Source organism: Chlorocebus sabaeus, chromosome 22 (genome assembly GCF_047675955.1).
Source record: "Chlorocebus sabaeus isolate Y175 chromosome 22, mChlSab1.0.hap1, whole genome shotgun sequence".
Classification (NCBI taxonomy): Eukaryota; Metazoa; Chordata; class Mammalia; order Primates; family Cercopithecidae; genus Chlorocebus; species Chlorocebus sabaeus.
Window position 1 is genome coordinate 31,217,107 of NC_132925.1, and position 27,831 is coordinate 31,244,937.

Genomic DNA, 27,831 nt, shown 5'->3' on the forward strand with positions numbered 1-27,831 from the left:
AAATTTATGTTCTGATTTTTATTATTTCTTTTTTCTGATTAATTTTTTAAAATTTACTCTTATTTATCTTATTTCTTAAAATATAAGCTGAGATAATTGATTTGAAACCTTCCTTTTTTTCCAAGAAGAGGTATTTAGTGCTGTTTCCCCTCTCAATACTGCTTTAGTTGCATTTCACATATTTATATTTTGTGTTTTTAACTCCTTTATTTAAAAGTACAACATAATTTATCTTTTGATGTTTCTTTGCCTCATGAGTTATTTAGAAGTGTTCCACTTAATTTCCAAAAATTTTGGGGATTTTCCAGATATCTCTTAGTTGTTGATATCTAAATTAATTTCATATGGTCAGAGAGCATATGTTGTGTAAGTCAAACCCCTTTAAGTTTACTGAGACATGTTTTATGGCTAAAACATAATCTAGTTTGGAAAATGTTCCATGTGCACTTGAGACAAATGTATATGCTTGTTATTTGGGGGTGACATGTTCTGTAAATGGCAACTAGGTCATGTTGTTTGACAGCACTCTTCAAGTCTTCTATATCCTTACTAATGTTCTATAATTTATTGAGGAAAGGATATTAATTTTTACTATAATTGTTGAATTGTCTGTTTCTCTTGCAGTTCTATCAGTTTGGGCTTCACGTATTCTGAAGTTGTCATGAGGTTCATAAAAGTTTTCAATGGCATGTCATCATGATTATAGGACTATATATTATTATAGAATGATGTTCCTCATCTCTAAAATTATCCCTAACATTCTTTGCTCCAATATATACTTTAGTTGATATTCACATAGCCATTTCATTTAACCTTTCTTTTAATTATATTACCATAGTATATTTTTTCCATCTTTCCACTTTTAATCTATTTCTGTCTTTGCATTTAAAATGAGTTTCTCATAGGCATCATATAATTGGTTCCCGCTTTGCAGTTCAACCAAACAATAGCAAGTACTGTAATTACTAATATATTTGAGGTTAAATCTGTCATCCTCTTATTTGTTTTCTGTTTGTTCCACCTGTTTTTTGCTCCCCTTTTTTTTCTTTTTATGCTTCATTTTTGGATTAAATGAGCATATTTCATAATTCCATGTTATCTTATTTGTTGGTTTATTAGCTATACATTGTTATTATATTATTTTAATGCTTTCTTTAGGGCTCATGGTGTACACTTTTAATTTATTATACTCTACCTTAGAGTAACCTTATATAAAGTTAAACACTCTAAAGTTCAAAGCCTCAATAGTATACTTTTTATTTTTCCCCTACTAGCCTTTTTGATATTATTGTCATACATTTTATTTCTATATATGTTATAAATTCTACAACATATTCTTACTACTTTTACTTTAAATAGTAATTTTTAACAGTATGAGATAATTAGAAATGCATATTTTATATTTACACATTAAGTTATTTTTCTTTTGTTTACATCTAGGTTTCCACCTTTTATCACTTTTCTTAAGCTTGGAGAATTTCTTTAAAAACATTTATTTTAGTACAGGTCAGCTGGGGATGAATTCTTTCAACTTTTGTAGGTTTGAAAAAGTTTTTATTTAACTTTGGATTTTGAAATACGGTTTTGATGAGTTCTGAATTCTGGGATGGCAGTTGTTTTTTTCTTGCCCTTCAACAGTTTGAAGCTGCTCCACTGTCTCTGACTTACATTGTTTTCAAGCAGAAATCTTCTGTAATCCTTACTGCTCTTCGTCTATACATAATGTATATTGTGATTGCTTTTAACATTTCCCTTTGTAACTAGTTTTAAGTAAATTTTGAAAAATGTTACAAATTTTTGTTTCAAGAATTTCTTTCTGTTCTTAACTCTCCTCTTCTTCAGTGATTCTAAGTACGTGTATATTAGGCAGCTTGAAGTTGTCCTACAGTTCATGTTTTCTGCTTTAAAAAAATCTTCCCCACTTCTTTATTTATTTGGAAAAATTTTCATTGCTATGTCTAAAGTTCACTAATCTTTTCTTCTGCAAAGTCTAATGTGCTATTAATTTCATCCAGTAAGACCTTATCTCAAACATTATGTTTTTCATCTTTATAATTTTAATTTTTTTCTTTGATATATCTTCCATATTTTTGCTTAACATGTTTATGATTTTCCCTGGCTTCTAAATTATATCAAATGCAATTAAAGAAACAAGTTTATGTATTAGTCTGTATTCATACTGCTATAAAGAACTGTCCAAGACTGGTAATTTATAAAAAAAAAGAAGTTTAATTAATCACAGTTAAGCATGGCTGGGGAGGCCTCAGGAAACTTAAAATCAGGTTGGAAGATGAAGGGGACCAAGGAACCTTCTTCACAACGCAGCAGGAAGCAGAAGTGCTGAGCAGTGCAGGGAAGAGCCCCTTATAAAATAATCAGATCTAGTTGAGAACTCACTCACTATCATGAGAATAGCATGGGGGAAACTGTCCCCATTATTCAATTACCTCCACTTGGTCTCTCCCTTGACACATGAGGATTATGAGCATTATAGGGGTTACAATTCAAGATGAGATTTGAGTGGGGACACAAAGCCTAACTATATCAGTTTATATCATGGTTCATTAATTTTATCATTTTTGTCATTTCTATGTCAGTTTTAATTTACTAATTTTTATTTCTCTAGCCCTGAGTAGTTTTCTCAAACACATGCACTGAATGGAAGCAAGAAGAAATATTCTGCACATCTCTGAAGTTCTCTGTCTCTGAGCTCTCTTCTTTCTGATACTTTGCTTTAGTAATTCTTGCTATGTTTTGTCTTCCTGTACTCCCATCTCTATTTCTTCAATGCATGGAGACTCCTGGGATCCACTTGAGTTACCCTTACAAGTGCTATGGCCTAAAAACTCTGTCCGTGCAATGAGATGGGAATCAGATGACTCAACTCATTCATTTCCTGTCTTTCAGTTATGACACTTCTTTATTGCCCAATGTAAACTATTTTAAAAACCACTTACTAATATTTTATTCAACTTTTTAGCTGTTTTACAGGAGGGCAAATCTCATCCCTGTTTTTCCACCTTGGCAATTAGCAGAACTTAATTACAACACCCTCCAAACGAACCATACTTTTTTAGTTTATTCTAATAAAAAGAAAATAACAATAACAATAGCAACAACAAAACATGTATTGAGGCCTCAATTGCGTTGGGAGAATGCAGGATATTGGTGACAAGAATATGTAGAACTCATAGGCTTATCTTCAAAATGATCAGAATTTATTCCTTTCTAAATGTGTCTTCGAATGGATGAATTTCTACAAAACAGTATAAGGAAAACCATTTTACTAAAACCTATCTAGGATTATGCTATCTTCTAAAAACCTATAATGTCCCCACAAACTATTCACTTTAATATATTCCTCAGCTTCACTAAATATTTGAGTGTATAAAATTACCCACTACAAAATAATTGGAAAATAATCAATACGAGAAGAAATAATTTGTTTTAAATTTTAAAAATCCAGTATGAATTAAAGAATAAGGTGGCAATGAAAAAAATGAGATGGGAAAAACAGAGATTAGTAGCTGGGTAGGTCACATTGGTCAAAAGATATTGAAGACGACAGAGTTGGAGCAAAGAAGGAGAATTATAAATAGGTGATGTGGATGAAATGAGAGAGAATGCCCAAAGGTTTGCAAAAAAACAAGACATGCAGACACACACACAAGAAATGAAAAGATAAAAAAAGAAAAATGAAAAAGAATGGGAAATCCAAGGAGATAAAGGCAAAGAAAAGAGAGAGACGTATGACATAAATGATGATAGTAGAAGAAAACCAATGAACAAAAGTTACATCTTTAAAAATGACATGTATTCATTGCTATATATGACTAAGTTGGCTCACCAAAATTAAGGTCACTCTGTGTTTTAGTGTTCCAGTTATAAAACAAAAGTCACAAAAATCATGCCCCGAGTCTTAAGAATTTAGTTGGTATTTTCTACAGCTTACAGGACAAAGACCAGAAAATGATTTATATTTCACAACTCAATTTCTGGTTGATCTCTGAAATTCAAATGCATTTTTTGTGTTTTTGATTGCTTTTTCTTTTTGAAAAATATATTTCAGTTGAACAAAATTTAACCTGGGCCTTTTACTCAAACACTTATAATATAGACTGTGTTGAAATTTGTGATATGATTATCAATAGCAAAGCCACAACTCAATGACTGTGCTCACTGAAACATTAAGATTTGAATCAATAAAAGGCACAATTGAAAATGCATCTCGATAAGAATGAAATTTAAAATTGCTTGAAGAGCTAATGGTGTGTGATTCTGAGAATGAAATGCCTTAAGAAATGTTCCACCTATTATTAATTTTAGGTTTGAATTTAGGACAAACACTCCAGATAGACAAAAGAAATTTGTGAAGAAAAAAAACAATCTGAAAACACATTAGGTTGTTTGGAGAATTGTCGTATGGCAGAACAACTGATTTTCAATTTGATTATAAACAAAAATGACTTTCTATTTGTGGAAAGATGAGTTCATAGCAATGGATAAAATAACATCTTTTGGGAATAACTTTGGCTACTTATGATTTCAGCCAATAACACCCTCCTCCAAATGACCAGGCATATTGCATGGGAAGGTGAAATGACACAGACAAGCCCCAGTCCTGAGCCTGCACGTCAAGCCATATCCACACCTCCCTAAAATCTCCTTGGGAATTGGAGCTGCTCCCTATTCAGTCACAGACACCACATTATCTTTGAAGAACAACTTGGAGCTTAGCACAGCTCAAGAGGCCTTTGGGGACCTGGCTAAACCCTAGTCACCAAATACCCTTTTCCCTTCTTCCTTGGACTTTACAACGTGTTATGTGCTTCTGCCTTACTGAACTAAACTACTGCAGCACTGAATAAGGCTGCATGCTCATTTACAGACTTCCAAAACTGCATCACCTTGTTCTCTACTTAGAATTCCCTTCCCTTCTCCTTTCCTACCACCAGACAGGCAAACTAGAAATTTCCCTTGAGACATCTCAAATGCCACTTCCTTTATGCAGACTTTCTTCATATCGGCCTCAACTACTCCTCTTCCCCAACTTTTTCTTCGATACCCTCACCAGGTAGGGCTCAATTGAGGGCTCTTGAGGGCCGGACCAATAAAACAACTATGCAGTATTCTTATATAAGGCAAAATATTTCTAAATTAGAAAATAAACAGAAAGGAATTCAAACAAGTTACGGATTTTCCCAGATAACCTCAACTCTTTTTAGAAAATACATCACATTTATAAAGACCATGTCTTTTCTCTTCTTCTGTCTTACTGTATTTATCTAAGTGATGAGCACATAGAAAGTGCTCAACAATGGCCTGCAGAGTAAAATAACGAATCATTACATAATAATGAATCATTACATATTTTTACCTGCACAATAATAGCCATTTTTCTTTTTAAAAAACTAACATTTCATTAAATCCGGATGATCCTTAATTTTTCACAATTACATTTTAAGGTTTTTCTTTTATTACCTTTTTTTTTTTGAGACGGAGTTTTGCTCTGGTTGCCCAGGCTGGAGTGCAAAGGCGCAATCTCAGCTCACCAAAAACTCTGCCTCCCAGGTCAAGCGATTCTCCTGCATCAGCCTCCAGAGTAGCTGGGATTACAGGCATGCACCACCGCGCCTGGCTAAGTTTGTATTTTTAGTAGAGATAGGGTTTCTCCATGTTGGTCAGGCTGGTTTCCAACTCCCAACTTCATGATCCGCCCACCTCGGCCTCCAAAAGTGCTGGGATTACAGGCGTGAGCCACCGTGCCCAGCCCTTTACTACTATTTTTAATAGTAATAAAAGGCATAATAATTGTAAATATTTATAGGGTACAGGGTGCTCTAATCTTTATTATTTATTTTCTTGTATTAATTTTAGACTCAGCTTGTTCTTGCTTTTCTAGTTCCTTGAGATTCATTGTTAAGTTTTTTATTTGAATTTTTCTACTTTTTTTTGATGTGGGCATTTATTGCTACAACCTTCCCTTTTAATACTGCTTTTGCTGTATTCTATAGGTTTTGGTATGTTGTGTTTACATTTTCATTTTTTCAATATATTTTAAAATTTTTCTTTAAATTTCTTCATCAAACCATTGGTTGTACAGGTGATGTTGTTTAAATTCCATGTATTTGTACAATTTTACAAGTTCCTACTGTTATTGATATCTAGTTTTATCCCACTGTGGTCAGAAAAGATACTTGATACAACTGCAATTCTTTACATTTGTTGAGACTTATTTTGTGGTCTCACATATGGTCTATCCTGGAAAATTTTCTATTTGGTGATGAAAAGAATATGTATTCTGAACCCATTGAGTGAAATGTTTTATAAATGTCTGTTAGGTACATTTGGTCTAAAATACAATGTAAATCCAATGTTTTTTTGTTGTTATCAAGGTTATTGTTATATAATAATTTGTCTATTTTACAGTTTTTGTCTTGAAGGCTGTTTTATCTTACATAAGCATAGCTAGTCCGGCTTGCTTTTGGTTTTCATTTGTGTGGAATACCTTTTTTTTTTTTTTTTTTTTTTTTTTTTTTGGCATTCTTTTACTTTATGTGTCTTTACACGTAAAGTTTTGTGTTAGCAGCACATAGTTGGGTTATGTTTTTTTCATCCATTCAGCCACTCTATGCTCTTGAAGTGGGGAATTTGATCCATTTGCATTCAATGTTATTATTGATATATGAGAACATACTCCTGTCATTTTGTTAACTCTTTTCTGGTTGTGTTGTATATCCTGATTTAAAAAATTTTATTTCTTTTTTCATTGGTGCTTTTCTGTAGTTAGAACGTTTGATTATTTTCTCTTTTCCTTTTTATCTTCCCTATTAGTGAATTTTATACTTCTGTATGTTTTCATGATAGTGATTATCAATTCCAGTTGTAGGACTCCCTTGAGTATTTCTTGAAAGGCTGATCTATGGGGATGAATTCCTCCAGTGTTTGTTTGCCTGGGAAAGGCTTCATTTTACTCTCATTTCTGAATAATAGCTTTGCTGGGTACAGTATTCTTGGCTAACATTTTGTTTAGCACTTAGTATACATCATTCACATCTCTACTGGCCTGTAATGTTTCTGTGGAGAAATCAGTTTAGTCTAAAAGGGATTCCCTTACATGTGTCTTGACACTTTTCTTTTGCTATTTTTAGAATTCTCTTTGTCTTTGACTTATGACACTTTGATTATAAGATTCCCAGAATGGACATTTTTGGGTTCAATCTATCTGGACACCTTTAAGCTTCCTCATTCTGGATGTTCATATCTCTCCCTAGACTTGGGAATTTGAATTTTTAGGTATTATTTCATTGAATAAGTTTCCTGTGTCTTTTCTCTTCTTCTGAAATTCCAGTATGAATATTTGTTCACTTAACAGTGTCCTATAAGTCTTATAAACATTCTTCACTCTTTCTAAATCTGTTTTTTTCTTTTCTCTGACTGGGTTATTTCAAATAATCTATTTTAAAGTTTAGATATTCTTTCTTCTGCTTGATCATATCTGTCTGCTGTTGAAGCTGTCTCTAGTATTTATTTATTCTTTATTGAATTATTCAGCTGCATTATTTCTATTTCTTTTTTATAATTTTTAGTTCTTTGTCAAATTTCTTATTCATAAAACTGTTAATTTCTTTACTGATTTTGTTGAATTGTTCACCTGTATTTTCTTGTATATCATTGAATTTTCTTGAGGTCATTATTTTCTATTTATTTTCTTGCAATTCATTTTTTTTTAATTGGAATCTGTTATTACAGAGTTATGTCCTTTTGGTAGGATAATGTTTCCTTGTTTTACCATGTTTCTTGTATCTCAGTGTTGATGTCTGTGCATCTAGTGAAACAATCACCACGTCCAAAATTTTCATAGTGGTTTTTATAGAAAAAGACTTTCATTTGCAGTTAGGTTTTGGTGTGCAAGTTGGGAAGGGTTTAGTGACATAGTTTCTGAATAGGTGCAGTGGTATAGTCTTCATGCAGCTTCTTCACCTGTGTTCAATATAAGCAATAATTGTGGACACTTCAATGGTCTAGGCTGTAGAAATATGTGGCAGTGGCAGTGTTGGTTGGGTCGTTAATTTCCTTGGTGTCAAGGACTTTTGAGGTCCTCCTATTCTTGTTTCCACCACAACAGAAAAACTTAGCTAAGGGACTATGTCTCAATGTGGACATGGCCTATGAGTAGCTTCAGCAGTGCTGGACTCCAAATACAGATGTTCAAAGTAGCTGTGGGTCTGGAGTCCCAGGTTCAGACTCTAAGTAATCTATTGTGGCACATGACTCTTGGGGTACAAGTTCATTCCCTGTGGCAGGATTGAATGCAGGTTGCTCATAGAACCAGAATCCGTGATTCTGAGAGCCCCCTAGCAGCTTGGGCCCAGGAACCCAGTTACAGCTGTGATTCTATGCCTGGAATGTAGAACATAGCACTGGTCTGCCTCTGGGGCAGAAGGGTTCTGGAGGTTTGGGCTCAAGGAGAAGGTATGTCTGTAGTTTTGCAAGCTGAGCCAATAGAGTTTGATGGCAACTCAGGTCCTAGGCACCATGTAGATGGGATTCTAGACGCTGGGATGGAGGAGTTCATCAGTATCCCAGACTCTGTGAGGGAGAGGTATAGCAGCAGCAAGTACCCCAAGTACCCCGGAATGATGAAGCACAGTGGTTTTGGAACCTTTCATTTCTTATTCTTGAATGTTGCATTGAATAGACCTCCAATACAATGTTGTGTAGAAGTGGTAAGAGCAGCCATCTATCACTCATCTTAAAGGGAAAGCATGTAGTCTTTCAAGTAACATTAAGCACAATGTTAGCTGTAGGATTTTCTTAGATGCTCTTCATCAGCTTGAGGAAGTTCCGTTCTATTCTTAGTTTGTAATTTTTTTTTTTAATCAGGGATAGAGTATTATTTTGTTAAATCCTTGTTCTTTGTCTATTGAGAAAATAATATGGATGTCCTTTTTAGTCTGTTAACATGGTGAATTGCATTGATTGAATTTTAAATTTATTTCTGTATTTCTAAAATAAATTTCATTTTTATAGTATGTTATGTTTTCATAGATTGGTGAATTCAATTAGTTAAAATTACATAAGAAATTTTGGCATCTATGTGAACGAGAAATATAGCTTCTTTTTATGTAATACCTTTGATTTTGGTATCAGGATAATGCTGGCCTCATTAGATAAGCCTGGGGATTTTTCCTTCATCTTGGATTTTTTGAGAGAATATATATACAATAGGTATATTATTTATCTTAAATATTTGGTAAACTTCATTAGTAAAGTTATTTGAGCATGGAGTTTTCTTTGTAATAGGTCTTTAAGCTGCAAATTCAATTGCTTTAAGAGATACAGTGCTATTCAAGTTATTTATTTCTTCTTAAATAAGCTTTGGCAGTTTGTGTCTATCAAGAAATCTCATCTAAGCTTAAAAATGTATAGGCATAATTTCTTTATTCTTTCATTACTATTTAACACCTGTAGAATGTTTAGTAATGGCATATCTCTCATTCTAGATATTGATCATTTGTGTCTTATCTCTTTTTTATCAGTCTGAGTGGAAATGTATAAATTTGTTGATTTGCTCTAACAACCAGCTTTTGCTTTTACTATTGTTTCTCTGTTTTCTATTTCATTGATTTTTGCTCCAATTTTACAATTTTGTGTTTTTCTGCTTACTATATAAGTTTAATTTGAACTTACTCTAATAAAAATACAACCAAGGACCCTCACAGAGTCCACTTCACACCCCTGCTACCTCCACCACAGCAGGTGTTGGTATTCAGGGCTGAGAGACACAAAGAAAGATCATATCACAGGGCTCTTTGGAGACACACACTTCCCAGTACCAGCCAAGACCAGTAGCTCACTGGGTGGTTAGATCCAGGGGAGAAATAACAATCACTGCAGTTTGGCTCTCAGGAAGTCTCATTCCTAGGGGAAACCAAAGAGCACCACATCAAGTGAGCACCCAAATGACAAAATAATCAGAACAGCAGCCTTAGAGTGCCAAATCTTCCCTCTGACATAGTCTGCCTAAATGAGAAGGAACCAGAAAAGCACTTCTGGTAATATGACAAAACAAGATTATTTAACACCCTCTAAAGATTACACTAGCTCACCAGCAATGGATCCCAACCAAAGAATTTTAGAAGGTTGACTATTAAGCCAGTCAAGAAGGCACCAGAGCAAGGTGAAGTCTGACTTAAAGAAATCAAAGAAATAATACAAAATATGAATGGAAAAATCTCAAGTGAAATAGATAGCATAAATTTTTAAAAATCACAACTTTTAGAAATGAAGGACACACTTAGAGAACTGCAAAATGCACTGGAAAGGCTCATCAATAGAATCAAACAAGTAGAAGAAAGGATTTCAGAGCCCAAAGATAAGGATTCTGAATTAACTCAACTTTGAAAAATTAAAATTAAAAAAGCCTCCAGGAAGTTTGGAATTATGTTAAACAACCAAACCTAAAAATAATTGATGTTCCCAAGGAAGAAGAGATATCTAAAATTTGGAAAACCTATTTGAGGGAATAATCAAGGAAATCTTCCCTGACCTTGCTAGAGATCTAGACATCCAAATACAAGAAGGTCAATGAACACCTGGGAAATTTGTCACAAAAACATCATTGCCTAGGCAGATAGTCATCAAGTTATCTAAAGTCAAGACAATAAAAAGAATATTAAGAGCTGTGAGGCAAAAGCATCAGGTCACCTCTAAAGGAAAACCTATCAAGTTAACAGATTTCTCAGCAGAAACTCTATCAGCTAGAAGGGATTGTGGTCCTATTTTAAGCCTTCTTAAATAAAACAATTATTAGTCGTCAATTTTGTATCCAGTGAAACTAAGTTTCATAAAGAAAAGATACAGTCTTTTTCAGACGAACAAATGCTGAGAATTTATCACTACCAACCCAGCACTGCAAGAACTGCTAAAAGAAACTCTAAATCTTGAAACAAATCATTGAAATACACCAAAATATAATCCCTTAAAGTATAAATATCATAGGACCTATAAAACAACAACACACACACACACACACAAAAACAGGTATTCAGGCAACAAATAGCACAATGAATAGAATAGTACCTCATTTTATAATACTAAAATTGAATGTAAATGGCCTAAATACTCCACTAAAAAATATACAATGGCAGAATCAGTAAGAACTCACCAACCAAGAATCTGTTGTCTTCAAGAGACTCATCTAACACATAAGAACTCAGAAAAACTTGAGGTAAAGGGGTGTAAAAAAGATATTCCATTCCAATGGACACTAAAAGCAAGCAGGATTTGCTATTCTTAAAGGAAACAAAACAAACTGTAAAGAAACAGAAATTTAAAAAGACAAAGAGAGACATTATATAATAATATAATGATAAAAGGACTAGTCCAACTGAAAAATATCACAATCTTAAATATATGTGCACCTAACACTGGAGCTCCCAAATTTATAAAACAATTATTACTAGAATGAAGAAATTCGATAGACAGCAACACAATAATAGTGGGGGACTTCAATACTCCACTGACAGCACTAGACTAGTCATCAAGATAAAAAGTCAACAAAGAAACAATGGACTTAAACCATACCCTAGAACAGATGGACTTAACAGATATTTACAAAACATTCTATTCAACAACTTCAAAATACACATTCTAATCATCAGCCTTGCGAAACATTCTCCAAGATAGACCATATGATAGGCCATAAAACAAGTCTCAACAAATTTAAGAAAATTGAAATTATAGCAAGTATTTTCACAGACCACAGTTGGAAATCAACTTCAAAAGGAATCCTCAAGATGAAAATTTAAAAATTCTTTTAACTGAATGATAATAGTGACACAACCTATCAAAACATCTGGGATACAGCAAAGGTGGTGCCAAGAAGAAAGTTCATAGCATTAATTGCCTACATCAAAAAGTCTGAAATAGCACTAATAGACAATCTAAGGTCACACCTCAAGGAGCTAGAGAAACAAAAACAAACCAAACCCAAACCCAGCAGAAGAAAAGAAATAACCAAGATCAGAAGAGAACTAAATATAATTGAAACAAAAAATACAAAAGATAAATGAAACAAAAAGCTGGTTCCCTAAAACGACAAATAAAATTGATAGACCATTAGTAAGATTAACAAAAAAGAAGAGAAAAGATCCAAATAAGCTCAATTAGAAATGAAACAAGAGATATTACAACTGATATCACAGAAATACAAAAGATCAAGGCTACTATGAACACCTTTACACACATAAACTAGAAAATCTAGAGGAGATGGTTGAATTCTTGGATATATACAACCCTTCTAGATTAAACCAGGAAAAAATAGAACTCTGAACAGATCAATAACAAGCAGTGAAATTGAAATGGTAATTAAAAATTTACCAAAAAATATAAAAGTACAGGACCAGACAGAGTCACAGCTTAATTCTATCAGACATTCAAAGAAAAATTGCTACTAATCCTATTGACCCTATTTCAAAAGAGAAAGAGGGAAATCTCCTTAAATTATTTAATAAAGCCAGTATCACCCTAATACCAAAACCAGGAAAGGACATTGAAAAAAACTAGAGACCAATATGCCTGATGAGTATAGGTGCAAAAATTCTCAACAAAATACTAGCTAACCAAATGTAACAGCATATCACAAAGATAATCCACGATAACCAAATCATGTCAGATATAAATATTTCCCCTTAGAACTGGAACAAGATAAGGATGCCCACTTTAACCACATCTATTCAACATAGTATTGGAAGTCCTAGCCAGAGCAATCTTACAAGACAAAGAAATAAGGGGTATCCAAATTGGTAAAGAGAAAGTTGAACGGTCACTGTTTGCTGATTATGTAATTGTATACCTAGAAAACTCTAAAGAGTCCTCCAAAAAGCACCTAGAACTGATTAAAAAAATTCAACAATGTTTTAGAATACGAAATTAATGTACACAAGTCAGAAACGCTGCTATACACCAACAGCACCAAGCTCAGAATCAATTCAAGAATTCAACCTTTTTTTTTTACAATAGCTGCAAAAATATATATACTTAGAAATATATCTAACCAAGGAAGTGAAAGACCTGTACAAGGAAAACTACAAAAACACTGCTGAAAGAACTCATAAACAATGCAATTAGAAACACATCCCATGCTCATGGATGGGCAGAATCAATATTGTGAAAATGACCATACTGTCAAATCAATCTACAAATTCAACGCAATTCTTATCAAAATACCACCATCAGGCCGGGCACGGTGGCTCATGCCTGTAATCCCAACACTTTGGGAGGCCAAGGCAGGTGGATCACAAGGTCAGGAGATCGAGACCACCCTGGCTAACATGGTTAAACCCCATCTCTACTAAAAATACAAAAAAAATTAGCTGGGCATGGTGGCAGGTGCCTGTAGTCCCAGCTACTTGGGAGGCTGAGGCAGAAGAATGGCATGAACCTGGGAGGCGGAACTTGCAGTGAGCAGAGATTGCGCCACTGCACTCCAGCGTGGGAGACAGAGCAAGACTCTGTCTCAATTTAAAAAAAAAAAAAAAAAAAAAAACTAGAAAAATAATCTTAAAATTCATGTGGAACCAAAAAAGAGCCTGCATAGCAAAACAAAACTAAGAAAAAAGAACAAATCTGGAGGCATCACACCACCCAGCTTTAAACTACATTATAAGACCATAGTCACCAAAACAGCAAGGTACTGGTACAAAAATAGGCACATAGACCAAAGGAACAGAATAGAGAACCCAGAAATAAGCCCAGATACAATCAGCTGATCTTCAAGAAAGCAAGCAAAAACATAAAGTGGGGATAGGACACCCTAATCAACAAATGGTGCTGGGATAATTGGCAAGCCACATGTAGAGATTGAAACTAGATCCTCATCTCTTACCTTATACAAAAATCAATTCAATATAGATCAAGGACTTAAATCAAAGCATGAAACCATAAAAATTATAGAAGATAACATTGGAAAAACCATTCTAGATATTGGCTTAGGCAAAAACTTCATGACTGAGAACCCAAAAGCAAATGCAACAAAAACAAATATAAATAGATGGGACTTAATTAAACTAGAAAACTTCTACACAGCAAAAGAAACAGTCAGCAGAGAAAATCCTCACAATCTATACATCTGACAAAGAACTAATGTCCAGAATCTACAATGAACTCAAACATATTAGCAAGAAAAAACAAACAATTCCATCAAAAAAGTGGGCTAAGGACATAATTAGACAATTCTCAAAATAAGATATACAAATGATCAACAAACATATAAAAAACGCTCAGCATCACTAATTATCAGGGAAATGCAAATCAAACCACAATGCAATACCACTTCACTCCTGCAAGAATGGCCATATTCAAAAAATAATAGATGTTGGCATGGATGTGGTAAAAAGGGAACACTTTTACACTGCTGGTGGGAATGTAAACTACTACAACCACTGTGGAAAACAATGTGGAGATTCCTTAAAGAACTGAAAGTACATCTACCATTTGATTCAGCAGTCCCATTCTTGGGTATCTAACCAGAGGAAAACAAGTCATTACATGAAAAACATACTTGCACACACATGTTTATAGCAGCACAATTTGCAATTGCAAAAATATGGAACCAACCCAAATGCCCATCAATCGAGTGGATAAAGAAAATGTGGCATATATATACCATGCAATATTATTCAGCCACAAAAATAGAATGAAATAATGGCATTTCCAGCAACCTGAATGGAATTGGAGACCATTATTCTAAGTGAAGTAACTCAGAAATGGAAAACCAAACATTGTTTTTTCTCAGTGATATATGGGAGCTGAGCTATGTGGGTGCAAAGGCATAAGGATCATACAATAGACTCTGGGGACTCTAGGGAAAGGGTATGAGGGGTGTGAGGGATAAAAGACTACACATTGGGTGCATTGTACACTGCTTAGGTGATGGGTGCACCAAAATCTCAGAAATCACCACTAAAGAACTTATTAATGCAATCAAATACCACCTGTTCCCCAAAAACCTATTGAGATAAATAAAAAATAAAAATAAAATTTTTCACTCTGGCTGAGGGGAACATAAATTATTCCCAGGCATGTGTGAGCTCCAGGGATTACTCATACTCAGCCTTTTGAGTAGATTTTTCTCCATCATAGGTAGTACTTTCATAAAATTATGTTGCTTAATACTCAGGACCCTTGGCATATCCTCAGAGCTCTCTCTCTATGCAGATTTCTCCTCTCAGGTATTTTAATTTTTAACTCTAGCCATGTCGACTCATCCAGTGTATTAGTCCATTCTCACACACAGTAGTGTGAGAAACACCCAAGAAATACCCAAGGCTGGGTAATTTGTAACCAAAGGAGGTTTAATTGACTCACATTTGCACATGGCTAGGGAGGTCTCAGGAAACTTACAATCATGGCAGAAGGTGAAGCAGGCATCTTCATCCTAAGGTGGCAGGAGAGAGAGTGAGAGCACAGGAAAAACTGTCAAATACATATAAAACCATCAGATCTTGTGAGAACTCCCTCACTATCGTGAGTACAGCATGGGGAAAATTGCCCTCATGATTCAATCACCTCCCACCAGGTGTCTCCCTTGACACCTGAGGATTATAATTCAGATTAGAGTTCAAAATGAATTTTGGGTGGGGATACAGAGCCAAACGATATCACCTAGACACCAATCTCTACCTTCTCCACTCAGTGAGTTTGCTGGTTTCTGTGTGGCTTCCCTCTCCCTGTGCTTTAGTCCAGATACTATCTCCAGAAAGTAAGCTAGGGAAGTTATATGGCTCACCTGTTTGTCCTTCTTCTCTCAGTGATTATTGCTCTGTGCCACCTGATGTTTGCCAATAGATGTTTCACGTATTTTGCCTATATGTTATTTGGTTTGATGAGACAATAAATCTAGCCACCATTACTCAATTTTGCCTAGAAATAAAAATCCCAGGATTCTCTGTACTCTCAGATGTTTCTTTTCACACAATTTAAGACATTTTAATAGGCATCTGACTATGATACAATTTTTAGTTTAATATCAGTTCCACAAAATAACCTAGGTTACCTAATATTCCTAGTCTAAATGTCCTCGTTCTTGCAACTGATATGGTTAGACCACATCAGTGACATTCAACTTTCTATCTCCTCCAATAGATCTGAGTAATATTACAGAGATTCTCTCTTTGGAGGATGATTCTCAGTATTTGGGGAGTGGATTGATGTTCACTATCTTCATGAAATAGAATAAAGGGGATTGTGTACTTTGGAATATAAAAATGTCTTTGGTGGGATGCATCTATTTCCTCAACTGACACTCTGAAGTAGATGATTCAATTCTAGGAACATCTATTGAACAACTTGAGTATTATATGAAACCATGTTCAGTTCCGTGAAAAGGGCAAATATTACTAAGACTGGTTTTGTATCCCTAAATATTATAGAATAAATAGTAGTAAGTTCTGTTACTAAAAAATGTCTGAAAAGTATTATAACAGTTGGGAAAATATATAATTGATATCAGAATACTAGAACTCATTGAATTAACAAAATTTGTTTCTGGCAGTCCAGATTTTTCAGATCACAAAAATGCAGAGGTACATGATGTAGTATTTTGCATTGCCAACTAACATCTGAAAGAGTTCTTTAGGTCTCTGGTAACTGCCAAATAATCTAATTGATAGAAAACAATGACACGTCATTTTGTATTTTTATGTTTTACAAATGTATTTTCAAATCTCAAACTCTCTAAGTCTCAAACTCCTCTAAATCTAAATTATAAATCTCAAATTCTTCTAACTATATTAAAAAGATCCATATACTTGTGAAAATTCACAGACAATGGTATTTATCCATAATTCATTGACCCAAACACAAGGGCTAATTTGTCTGTCTTATGCCTTAAAGACAGTTAATCACTGACACTATTTTTTTGTAACAAACTAGAATAGCTCAGTAATTTTCCCACTTAGTAGACTTTTTATTTCTTACCCACATAGTCTAATACAATTAATGCATTTATGGATTAACTGTCTCAGACTGTGAAACAGCTGGTCCAGAAAACTTACTAATCACTAATTACTGTAGATTCCTTCTGGACAATAATTTTCAATGTGCAGACCCAGGGGTTTCTGATCTAGTTAAAGGATTTCCAAGTGGGATGTGCAGCACTTCAGCCAATCTGTACAAGCTAATTGCTGTGTAGCTATGTAGCCTGAAATGTAATCAAAATCATATGTGCATAAACCAGAGAGTTGCAGATTTAAAAACATTTTCTGGATGTGAATAAAAAGAATTGTTCAAGTGTGAACTGGCACCAGACCAGCTTTGCAGTATATCCCAAAATTCTGTTGCCATTTTCTTACTTTCTCTCACTTTACTAAGAAAGAGTACAGTTTTCCCTATATCTTGATTCATGTTTTATATTTTTCCATTGTTATTTATAAATAATACTTCTTAACTAATAAAAAAGAAACACATTTTAGGATCTCAGGAGAAATAAGGCCAGTTTTGTGCTGTGACCATGGGTCAAATAAAGTTGTACCAGGTAGATGCTGTCCTACAACTAGTAGATAACTTTCAATCTTCAGCGTACATTTGAATTACACAAAGAAATTGTTAAATGCAGATTCTCCATCTCTGTCTCAAGAGATTTGGTTTCAATAGATCTGGGGTGAGGCCCAAGAACTTACATTTTTAATAAACCTTTCCAGTAATTCTGATGAAGATGGACTATAGAGCATTTTTTAACAATGACTGGAATAGACATGAGTTTTCCAAATTCTCCTCACTGCTCTGTATTAACCTTGTTTGAAATTTAAACGTTTTCTTTGTTAAAAAAAAAATGCTAGTACTAGATTTTGATATTTTAATTAATGAAAAGGGTTCATTCTCCTTTCCCTCATATTACACACTCTCTTCCCGCTGGTTTATTGGATTTAAGTTTTCCAACCCTATGGTATTACACAGAATTAAAAAAAATAAGCCAGTGGATGCTCCAGTAAAAAATAAGAAAAGATTTAGTCTTAAGGCTATAGCAAAATGCATCCCCCTCCCTACCCTCTGGATTCCATAAAGTGAGAGCCCCCTGGAAATGTACTTCTGGCATCTTTCTCTATTCCTAAGTCACTCCTCCCCAAGAAGGCAGAGTGAAGTATCAGGTCAAGAATGGACATGGGGTTATGTTTCTCAGATGGGGGAAGATAATGTATTCAAACCTGTATGTAATGGGGTGTCAGTCTCCCTTCCTCTCCCATTCTCTGTGTAAAGCAGAAATTTTGGGTATGTGCAACTTGTCTACTGATTGACTTTTCCCTTGAGTGCTATGAGTGGACTAGGAGTAGGGGAAGACAAAGTGCTTGCATGTCTAGTTGGTCTTCACATGAAGTCACATCCTCCCAATAACGTCATAAGCAATAAATTTAGTATTTTTAAGATCCATATACCTGACTCCTGTTCTATATCTCTCAATGTTTCTGGACTAGGGTGGGGTAAAGAGTGTTATTTATTGATCTCTATGCCTTAGACCCCAGTCCTTGGCAGATTGAAGCATAATAGCACATCTTTCCACATCTCCCTTTACATAGGTCTTTGTATCAGTCTATTTTTACCTATTTACATGGACTTTGTTTTTCATTTTCTTTAAATCTAATGTATTTTTTCCTGAAGTAAAAGACTCACAGAAATAAAGGACAATAGGTTCCAAATCTGCTTCTAGCTCTACTGTTCCAGTTCTAAACTTACCACCAAAATACGTAAATAGGGCAAATCTGCATACTAATCGGAGATCAAGAGTCAGTGTCTTTCCATGTTGGAAAACCAGAGGGATCCATGCAAGATTTGATCTTCAGGTTGTCATGTGTTAGTTTCCAAGGATTGCCGTAACAAAGGATCACAAACTGGGTGTCTTACAACACCAGAAATGTATTCTTTCACAGTTTGGAGGCTGTGAGGGAGAATTTGTTCTGTGCTTCTCTCCTGGTTTCTGGTGGTTGCCGGCAATCCTTGATTTCCTTGACTTGTAGATGCATCACTCTCTGCCTCAATGGAGATGACAGTATTCTTTCCGTCTGTCTGTCTCCAAATTTTCCTCTTTTTATAAAGACACCAGTAAATAGATTAGAGCCCTTTCTAATCAATTACAACCTCATCTTAATTTGATTATATCTACAAAGACCTTAAGATAAAGTCATATTCACAAACATCTTCACAGATGTGATTTTTGATGTGGGACACCATACAATGCAGTACCCAGCACCTTGAAGGAAGACTTGAGAGGTGATTATCATGGTTGTCTACCAAACATCCATCCTACCACTGTGGAGGAGCGTTCTGGCTTGGGTGGTACCATTCTCACACCCAGCTGGCTATTTGTATTCATTTTTACCCATTTACATGGTTTTGTAAACTTGTTTTTTCTACCAAATTTTCCATTAATAAAGAAAAACTATTTGAAGTCTGAATGAAAAAGAGCATTTTACCATTTTAATACATACCAGAAAATGACTCTAAACTATTTATTCGATGTGCATGATTCTGCACATTGTACTTAGTACTTGCACTAAGCAATGTAAACAAAGGCATCAAACTTACCTTAAGGAATTTTTGGTAATCTAAGAGAAAGAGAAACTTATATAGCGTACTCTCATTTTTTTTTCTTTGGGTTACACTTATAAAGCCAAGTCCAACATGAACAGACCAGAGCTGTGTTGCTTTTTTATCTGTTTGTTTTTGTTTTTTGTTTGTTTTGGTTTTTGGTTTTTTTTGAGACGGAGTCTCACTCTGTCTCCCAGTCTGGAGTGCAGCCGCGCATCTCGGCTCACTGCAAGCTCCACCTCCCGGGTTCACCCCATTCTCCTGCCTCAGCCTCCCCAGTAGCTAGGACTACAGGCGCCAGCCACCATGCCTGGCTAATTTTTTGTATTTTAGTAGAGACAGAGTTTCACCGTGTTAGCCAGGATGGTCTCGATCTCCTGACCTCGTGATCCACCCGCCTTGGCCTCCTAAAGTGCTGGGATTACAGGCGTGAGCCACTTCACCCAGCCGAGCAGTGTTGCTTTTAAAGATGCACAGTAGTCCCAAAGAAATCTCAATCTTTACTCATACCTTTTGAAAACATTTAAAGGGGTGTCATACAGTTGATCTACAACAACTCTTCTTAACCTCTCTTGTGTCTAGCATTCCTGCTTTGTAGAAACCTTCTTTTCTCCTAGCCTAGAACTTTATCTTTGATAGCATACCATCCCGGTCATCTTACCCAGTGAACTCTCTCTTATCACTGTATCCTTTCAGCCCTTTGGCATGTTATATCCCCTGGCAGTTATATCCCCTTTGGCATGTTATATCCCCTATTGCAGTGCCCCCAGGGTGTGGTTCACCTTTTTTGGGGATTTGCTTATGGATTTTGTTGTTTTTCTACTTGGAGTTCAGGAAAGCGAAATAGAAGCTAAGTAGCTGATATCAAATGATTTTCTTGGAGCATGTAGGGGGACTGGTAGGAATCAGGTGAAGGTAGCAAGGAGGTGGGGAGAATATTAGAGCCACTACATTTTAGGTTTTGTTTTGTTTGATCACTTTCGTACCATGGAAAATCATCGGAAAACTTTCTACATGTACCATATCATCACAGCTCTCCCTCATCACAGAAAAGCTTTTATGGGTTGGATATTTTAATGTTTATGTTAACTTTTATGAAGCATGCAATATTTTATGAGGCTCCTAAATGAATGTCTTTTCCTATGGTTTCAGACATTGCAGAAGAGAGCCTGGGAAAGGGGAGTTGTCTTCTGAATCTGGTTGATATAGCTCTAATGCTGCTGTGACTTGGTGAACAAAATAGATTTGAATCAACACTTTTCAGATTGGCTAGAAATTATTCTGCAGAATCTCGATCCTTCTTCCATAACACATATATACGCTGTAAATGGAATGTGCAGGTCACATGTTTTTCTATGTTTCCCTCCTTACATGTTCTTACTTGCCTGCACTTTGAAAAGAAAATCAAGAAAAATGTTTCTTTGAGAATTTCCCCTTCTGAATATTTCCCCCACCCCAATAGCATCTACAGTGCTAGAAAAGATTCTTCCACGGTTTTAAGAACATCAATTAGTTTCACAGTTGGAGGCAAAACACTTCCCTTGGAGAGCATTCCTTAACATACAGCAGAATCCTTGGTTAGCCCCTGGCTGTGTTAAAAGAAGAGAGAAACAAAACTCACTTTTCTACTCCGGTTCAGTTACATCTTTCTTCACCTCGTCTTTTCTAGCTATATATCTTCTTTTACTTTGGGCTGTTGAGCTGTGAAGCTCTATGACTCTCATGATGGTAAGTTTTGTTCAAAGACCCTGGAGCTACAATTAGGGCTTAAGCACTGATTTGTTCTTCTCTAAGCCAAAATGTGCTGAACCTTTTGTGAAACCCAAAAGGGGAAGCAATGTTGTAAATATCTATACTTATCTACTGACCTATCCAACTTTTCATCTCAAGCACAAACCCATTCATGCAGCTACTCTCTTCAAATGCAGAGTTCCCTTGTTGTTAGCCAAAACTAGTAGCAGTTAGATCCAGATTGTCACATAGTCTCTTTTCCTAATTTTCAGGTGAAAATATGGGAAATGGGAAAGCATGAACAGATATATGCAAGGAAGACAAGCTCTTATAATGTGAAGAACTGCTGGAATAATGAGATGATTTTTAAAACTTAGATGAGATTGTGATGATTGCCATTTATTACCATGATATTTGTGCAAATTCTCATTTTGAAACAGTTTGATAATGTAAACATTTTTATATCCTTAATATAACCCAGAGGGCAAAATGGAAGGTTATTCCTAGCTGAAGTAATTTTGTTTTAATAAATAAAAATAGAGCTTAATGACCTTATCTGTATATGGTTTATAGTATTAATATTTGTATATAGAATTTGGAACATGAAGCTGTTCACACTCCCCAATACTCTAAAAGAGGTCTGCCCCAGGTGCATTGGGAAGGTAGTGGCGTGAAATGGCATTTCTGAGATGTTTCATGCTCCAGCAGCAGAAGCTTTCCATCTTAAATTGTGCCTTACTTCCTCGTCCCTCCATATGTGTTTTACCTCCATTTTAACAAGAACTGTTATTTACAATACACCATGCCTTCTCTGACAAATAGATTTCACCCAAGAATGCTCCTTTATTTTTCTAAACAAAGTGGTAGGTAATAATGCAATTTGAAGAAGCCTAAAATTATGTATTTCTCAATGTGAGTGGAAATGCAGTGGTGGTGGTGGTAGAGGTGGTGCAAGGAGGGCTCCAGGAGAGAAGTAAATTGGAGCAATTCAGGGTTGGCAATGCTGTGTAGAGGTGGAGAGGAAAGTTAAAAGAGACTGAGAAAGAACCACCAGGGTGGGGAGGAAAAGGGAACCTAACTGGACAGAAAGAACTGGTGTGACATTTTAGGATGTGATGTGTGCGGTAATACTCTCCTCTACTTTTCTCAAAAGCTCTTGTAAAAATTTACGTTTGGCTTTGAGTTCATAAAACTTCATTTGTAAGTGTTTTGGGGAAGGGACTTGGGAGTGAGTTGCAGCAAAGTGCTGAGAACAGCCTTGGAATAGGAACAGGGCTGAAGCACAAGCTGCCTTAGGGAACACAGATGTAATCCGCGTAAACTGACACCAAGATGTGTGTTTGTCCATTTAGCTACCTATTTGTCTATTTAACAAGAGTAAGAATGAATAAAAATATAAAAACTGAACTACAATAACATTTTTTCTATTTACATACTATTTCACAAGTAAGGATCTTAGAGCAGTGAATATTAACCTATCAACCCATGATTTATCTGTAGTGAAAGAACCAGTTCAATTTCTTATTTGATTTATGGAATGGGTCTCTGGCATTAGGAGATCTATATCACTCACCCAAACAAATTTACTGCTTTTGTGAAGTTTTCCTTATTATTTGCTACATCCCTCCAGTTCATTAATAGACTCTAGCTTCCCTCTGCCTAAACATTTTACCTCTTTAATCAACAAAATATAGTCAAGAGTGTAGTTTTCTGGAGCAATGACAAAGATTGAGTTAAAGCTACAGATATTTCACAGGCTTCAATTTCAAAAGTTAGTATGTAAATCAGTTGTTTTGAACTGTGGTTACATTTTTTTCCATTGAAATTATGTTATAAGTTGTATGGAGGACTTCGTAAATCTTAGACCTAAAGACTCTCTAGAACATGTTCTATTTCTGTAGGGGAATGGGGTTTTTTTTTTTTTTCTAAACTTGGTATCTCTTTAGCAAGGTTAGCTGAAATGGGCCTTTGGTAAGGTAACTCAAGCCAGGGATGGAGATTCTATTTAATAAAAGGACTTGGGTTAGGAAAAAAAAAAAAAAAAGGGTACATCTTGGTAGTGGGAAAAGTCTTGTCTTATATAATCCACCCCAAGGTGAGATTAGACCACAGTATGACTTTCCCATCACTTTCCACTGCCCTCCACTTACAACTTGGTGCAGACTGAATGAGAAGACAAGCAAGATATTGAAGAAGGACAAGGGAAGCAATGAGATTAAACAAATAACGGGTCATGAAGTTGGAAAAGAAGATAAAGAAGACCAAAAAGGAAGAGATTTCCATGGTAACTGGATATGGATGGTGATATGAGGTGTCCCACTGGAGAGGTTTGCTCCCGAGCCCATCATCTCAGGGACAGACCCTGGGGGATGAATAAAAGACAGAAAAGTATGGACAATAGATAATGGGAAGAATTTTTAGCAGTAGCTGGGATTGGGTAACATAGAAGAATTAACTTCATGGAACATTTCTGTGTGGCATACTGTAAAACACCTAAACTAAAGTTTATGAGAAAATTTACAGAAATGACTTTCATTAGTCTCCAATGTGTCCAAACTCAGATTTGACTGTGAATTCATGTGGACATTTGCCAGGTGAAGGCCCAGCATTTATTAGGGTTACAAAGGCAGAAATAACCTATACCTACCAGAAATTATTCTTTACCAGCTCTGGGGAAACAAAAATGAACAAATTTGGTTATAAATTAACTTTATAAATAGAGCTTGGAACATGTCACCACAATTGTTCATTGAAATTCTTCATACTATTTTCCAATTTTTTTAATGCTCCAAGATATGAGTAATTGTAGACACAGTTTCAGTGAAAGCAATCTACAATTTCTATCAATAGACAAGCTGTTGAGAAAAATATTTAATCCTAGGATTTCTCTGGAGCTGAGTTTTCAAGCATCTTGAGTTTAGAAGCACTTGGTGTGGTGGTTGAAAGTAGAGGCTGAGAGAGAGACTGAAAAGTTTTACTGCAGTAAAGATACATAATGTTAGGAAACTATATTTTTCAGTGATTCAGAAGTAAGCAAAAGGGCATTTCTCAACTATGTTAGTGGTTTGTATTCATGGAACCCAAATTCTGAGTGTTATTACCATGGAAAATTCTCAGCAAGGCTTCCAGGTTGTTTCTTGAGCAAGGTAGAAATAACATGCAATCCAATAAGAATGCTTGGGGCTGGGCACAGTGGCTTACACCTGTAATCCCAGCACTTTGGGAGGCTGAGGCAGATGGATCACCTGAGGTCAGGAGTTTGAGACCAGCCTGGGCAACACGGTGAAACCCTGTCTCTAGTAAAAATACAGAAATTAGCCAGGTGTGGTGGCAGATGCCTGTAATCTCAGCAACTTGGGAGGCTGAGGCAGGAGAATCGCTTGAAGCCAGGAGGTGGAGGTTGCAGTGAGCTGAGATCATGCCATTGCACTCCAGCCTGGGCAACAGAGTGAGAATGACTGGAAAATCAACTTGGTATAGACTTACCTAGAAGGATCATTATCACCTTCATTTACAAAGGATAACATCTCTGAGACCACCAATTTCTTCAATATCTACATAAAGTACTTCAGTTCTCCATCACACTTAATCTTGGAAAGCCAAGTGATTTCTTCTAAGAAGGCAATGTGAGATGGTGCTTATGTTCTGCCAGTGGCCAACATTCTGTCTTCCTCTTCTCTGAACTCTTCCTTCCTGTCCAACTCTCCGGCCACAACTGTGGTATAAATGGTTATATCTTTTATGCTCAAGTAAGGAGAAACATTCCTGCTCTTTAGTTCCCAATGCTAGAGACTATCACAAAGCTCTTGTGATAATGCTTTTACTGAAGTATTGGGAATAAAATTGAAATTACAGCTTCAAAAAGGAATTGCTTAAAATTAAATATCAGTATCCCTGTTCTTTAAATTATTCATCCAACCCTGCATCAAGAAGGTGTTGCAGCCAAAACCCCAGGGAGCAGAATCTAAGGCAAAAATTAGCATGCCTGAGAGAAGTGCTCTTGGGATCAAAACCAAGGAAGAGAAAGCAATGAAGCAGGATTAGACAAAGGGAGAAGTTGAGCTATAATGCAGTCTCAATAAAGGCCTTAGATTACTCCATGGGGAGTTCTGAAACTGAAATGGCCCTTCATATTACCTGATTGCAAACTATACTACAAGGCCATAGTCACCAAAACAGCATGGTACTGGTACAAAAACAGGCACATAAACCAATTGAAAAGAATAGAGAACCCAGAAATAAACCCAAATACTTAAAGCCAACTGATCTTTGACAAAGCAAACAAAAACATAAAGTGGGGAAAGGACATCCTTTTCAACAAATGGTGCTGGGATAATTGGCTAGCCACATGTAGGAGAATAAAACTGAATTCTCATCTCTCACCTTATACAAAACTCAACTCAAGATGGATTAAGGACTTAAACCTAAAACATGAAACTATAAAAATTCCGGAAGATAACATTGGAAAAAACCCTTCTAGACATTGGCTTAGGCAAGTATTTTGTGACCAAGAACCCAAAAGCAAATGCAATAAAAACAAAGATAAGTAGCTGGGACCTAATTAAACCAAAGAGCTTTTACACGGCAAAGGAAAGTCAGCAGAGTAAACAGACAACCCATAGAGTGGGAGAAAATCTTCACAGTCTATACATTGGACAAAGGACTAATATCCAGAATCTACAATGAACACAAAGAAATCAGTAAGAAAAATCCCATCAAAAAGTGGGCTAATTACACGAATAGACAGTGCTCAAAAGAAGATACACAAATGACCAACAGATATATGAAAAAATGCTCAACATCACTAATGATCAGGGAAATGCAAATCAAAACCATAATGTGATACCATCTTACTTTTGTAAGAATTACCGTAATGAAAAAATCAAAAAACATTAAATATTGGCATGGATGTGGTGATCATGGAACACTTCTACACTGCTGGTGGGAATGTAAACTAGTATAGCCACTATGGAAAACAGTGTGGAGATTCCTTAAAGAACTAAAAGTAGAACTACCATTTAATCCAGCAATCACACTACTGGGTATCTACCCAGAGGAAAATAAGCCATAAGAAAAAGATACTTGCACACGCATGTTTATAGCAGCACAGTTCTCAACTGCAAAATTGTGGAACCAATCAAATGCCTATCAACCAATAAGTAGATAAAGAAGTTGATATATATATATATATATATATAAAATATATATATGATATATATATATATAAAATATATATATGATATATATATATATATAAAATATATATATGATATATGTGATAGAATACTACTCAGCCAAAGAAAGGTATGAATTAATGGTATTTGTAGTGACCGGGATGAGATTGGAGACTATTACTCTAAGTGAAGTAACTCAGGAATGGAAAACCAAACATTGTATGTTCTCACTGATATGTGTGAGGTAAGCCATGAATACACAAAGGCATGAGAATCATACAATGGATTCTGGGGACTTGGAGGGAAGAGTGGGAGAGGGGCGAGGGATAAAAGACTACAAAGAGGGTGCAGTGTGTACTGTTTGGGTGATGGGTGCACCGAAATCTCACAAAGCACCACTAAAGAACTTATGTAACCAAATACCACCTGTACTCTAATAACCTATAGAAAAAATTAAAAAGAAGATAAAAGCAAAAAAAAAAAAAAAAAAAAAAAAAACTAAACAAAACAAAACCCATCCAAAGGAAAGCAACTTCAAAGATTGAAAGAACATCAGCCCACACAGATGAGTGAGAAAGAACCAGTGCATGAACTCTGACAACTCAAAAAGCCAGAGTGTTTTCTGACCTCCAAATGACTGCACTGGTTCCAAAGCAAGAGTTCTCAACCAGGCTGAAATGACTGAAATGACAGACATAGAATTCAGGGCATAGCTAGGAATGAAGATCATGAAGATTCAGGAGAAAGTTGAAACTCAATCCTAGGATTCTAAGGAATACAATAAAATGAAATAGGAGGTGAAAGATAAAGTATACATTGTAAGAATGAACCAAACTTATTTTAGATAGCTGAAAATCTCACTTCAAGAATTTCAGAATACAATCGCAAGTATTAACATCAGAATTGATCAAGCTGAGGAAAGTATCTCAGTGCTCAAAGACTGGCTCTCCCAAATAACTTAATCAAAAAAAAATTTAAAAAGAAAGAAAGAAAAATGAGCAAAACCTCAAGGAAATGTGGGATTATATAAAGAGAGCAAATCTATGACATACTGGCATCTCTGAAAGAGCAAAAGAGAAAGGAAGTAACTTGGAAAAAGTATTTCAGGATGTGATTCATGAAAATTTCCCTAACCACACTAGTGGGGTTAACCTTTAAATTCAGGAAATGCAGAGAACCCCTGAGAGGTACTACAGAAGATGACTGTCTCCAAGACACATAGTCATCAGAGTCTCCAAGGTCAAAATGAAAGAAAAAAATGCTAAAGGCAACTAGATGAAAGGGGTAGGTCACCTACAAAGGGAACTCCATTAGGCTAACAGTGGATCTTTCAGCAGAA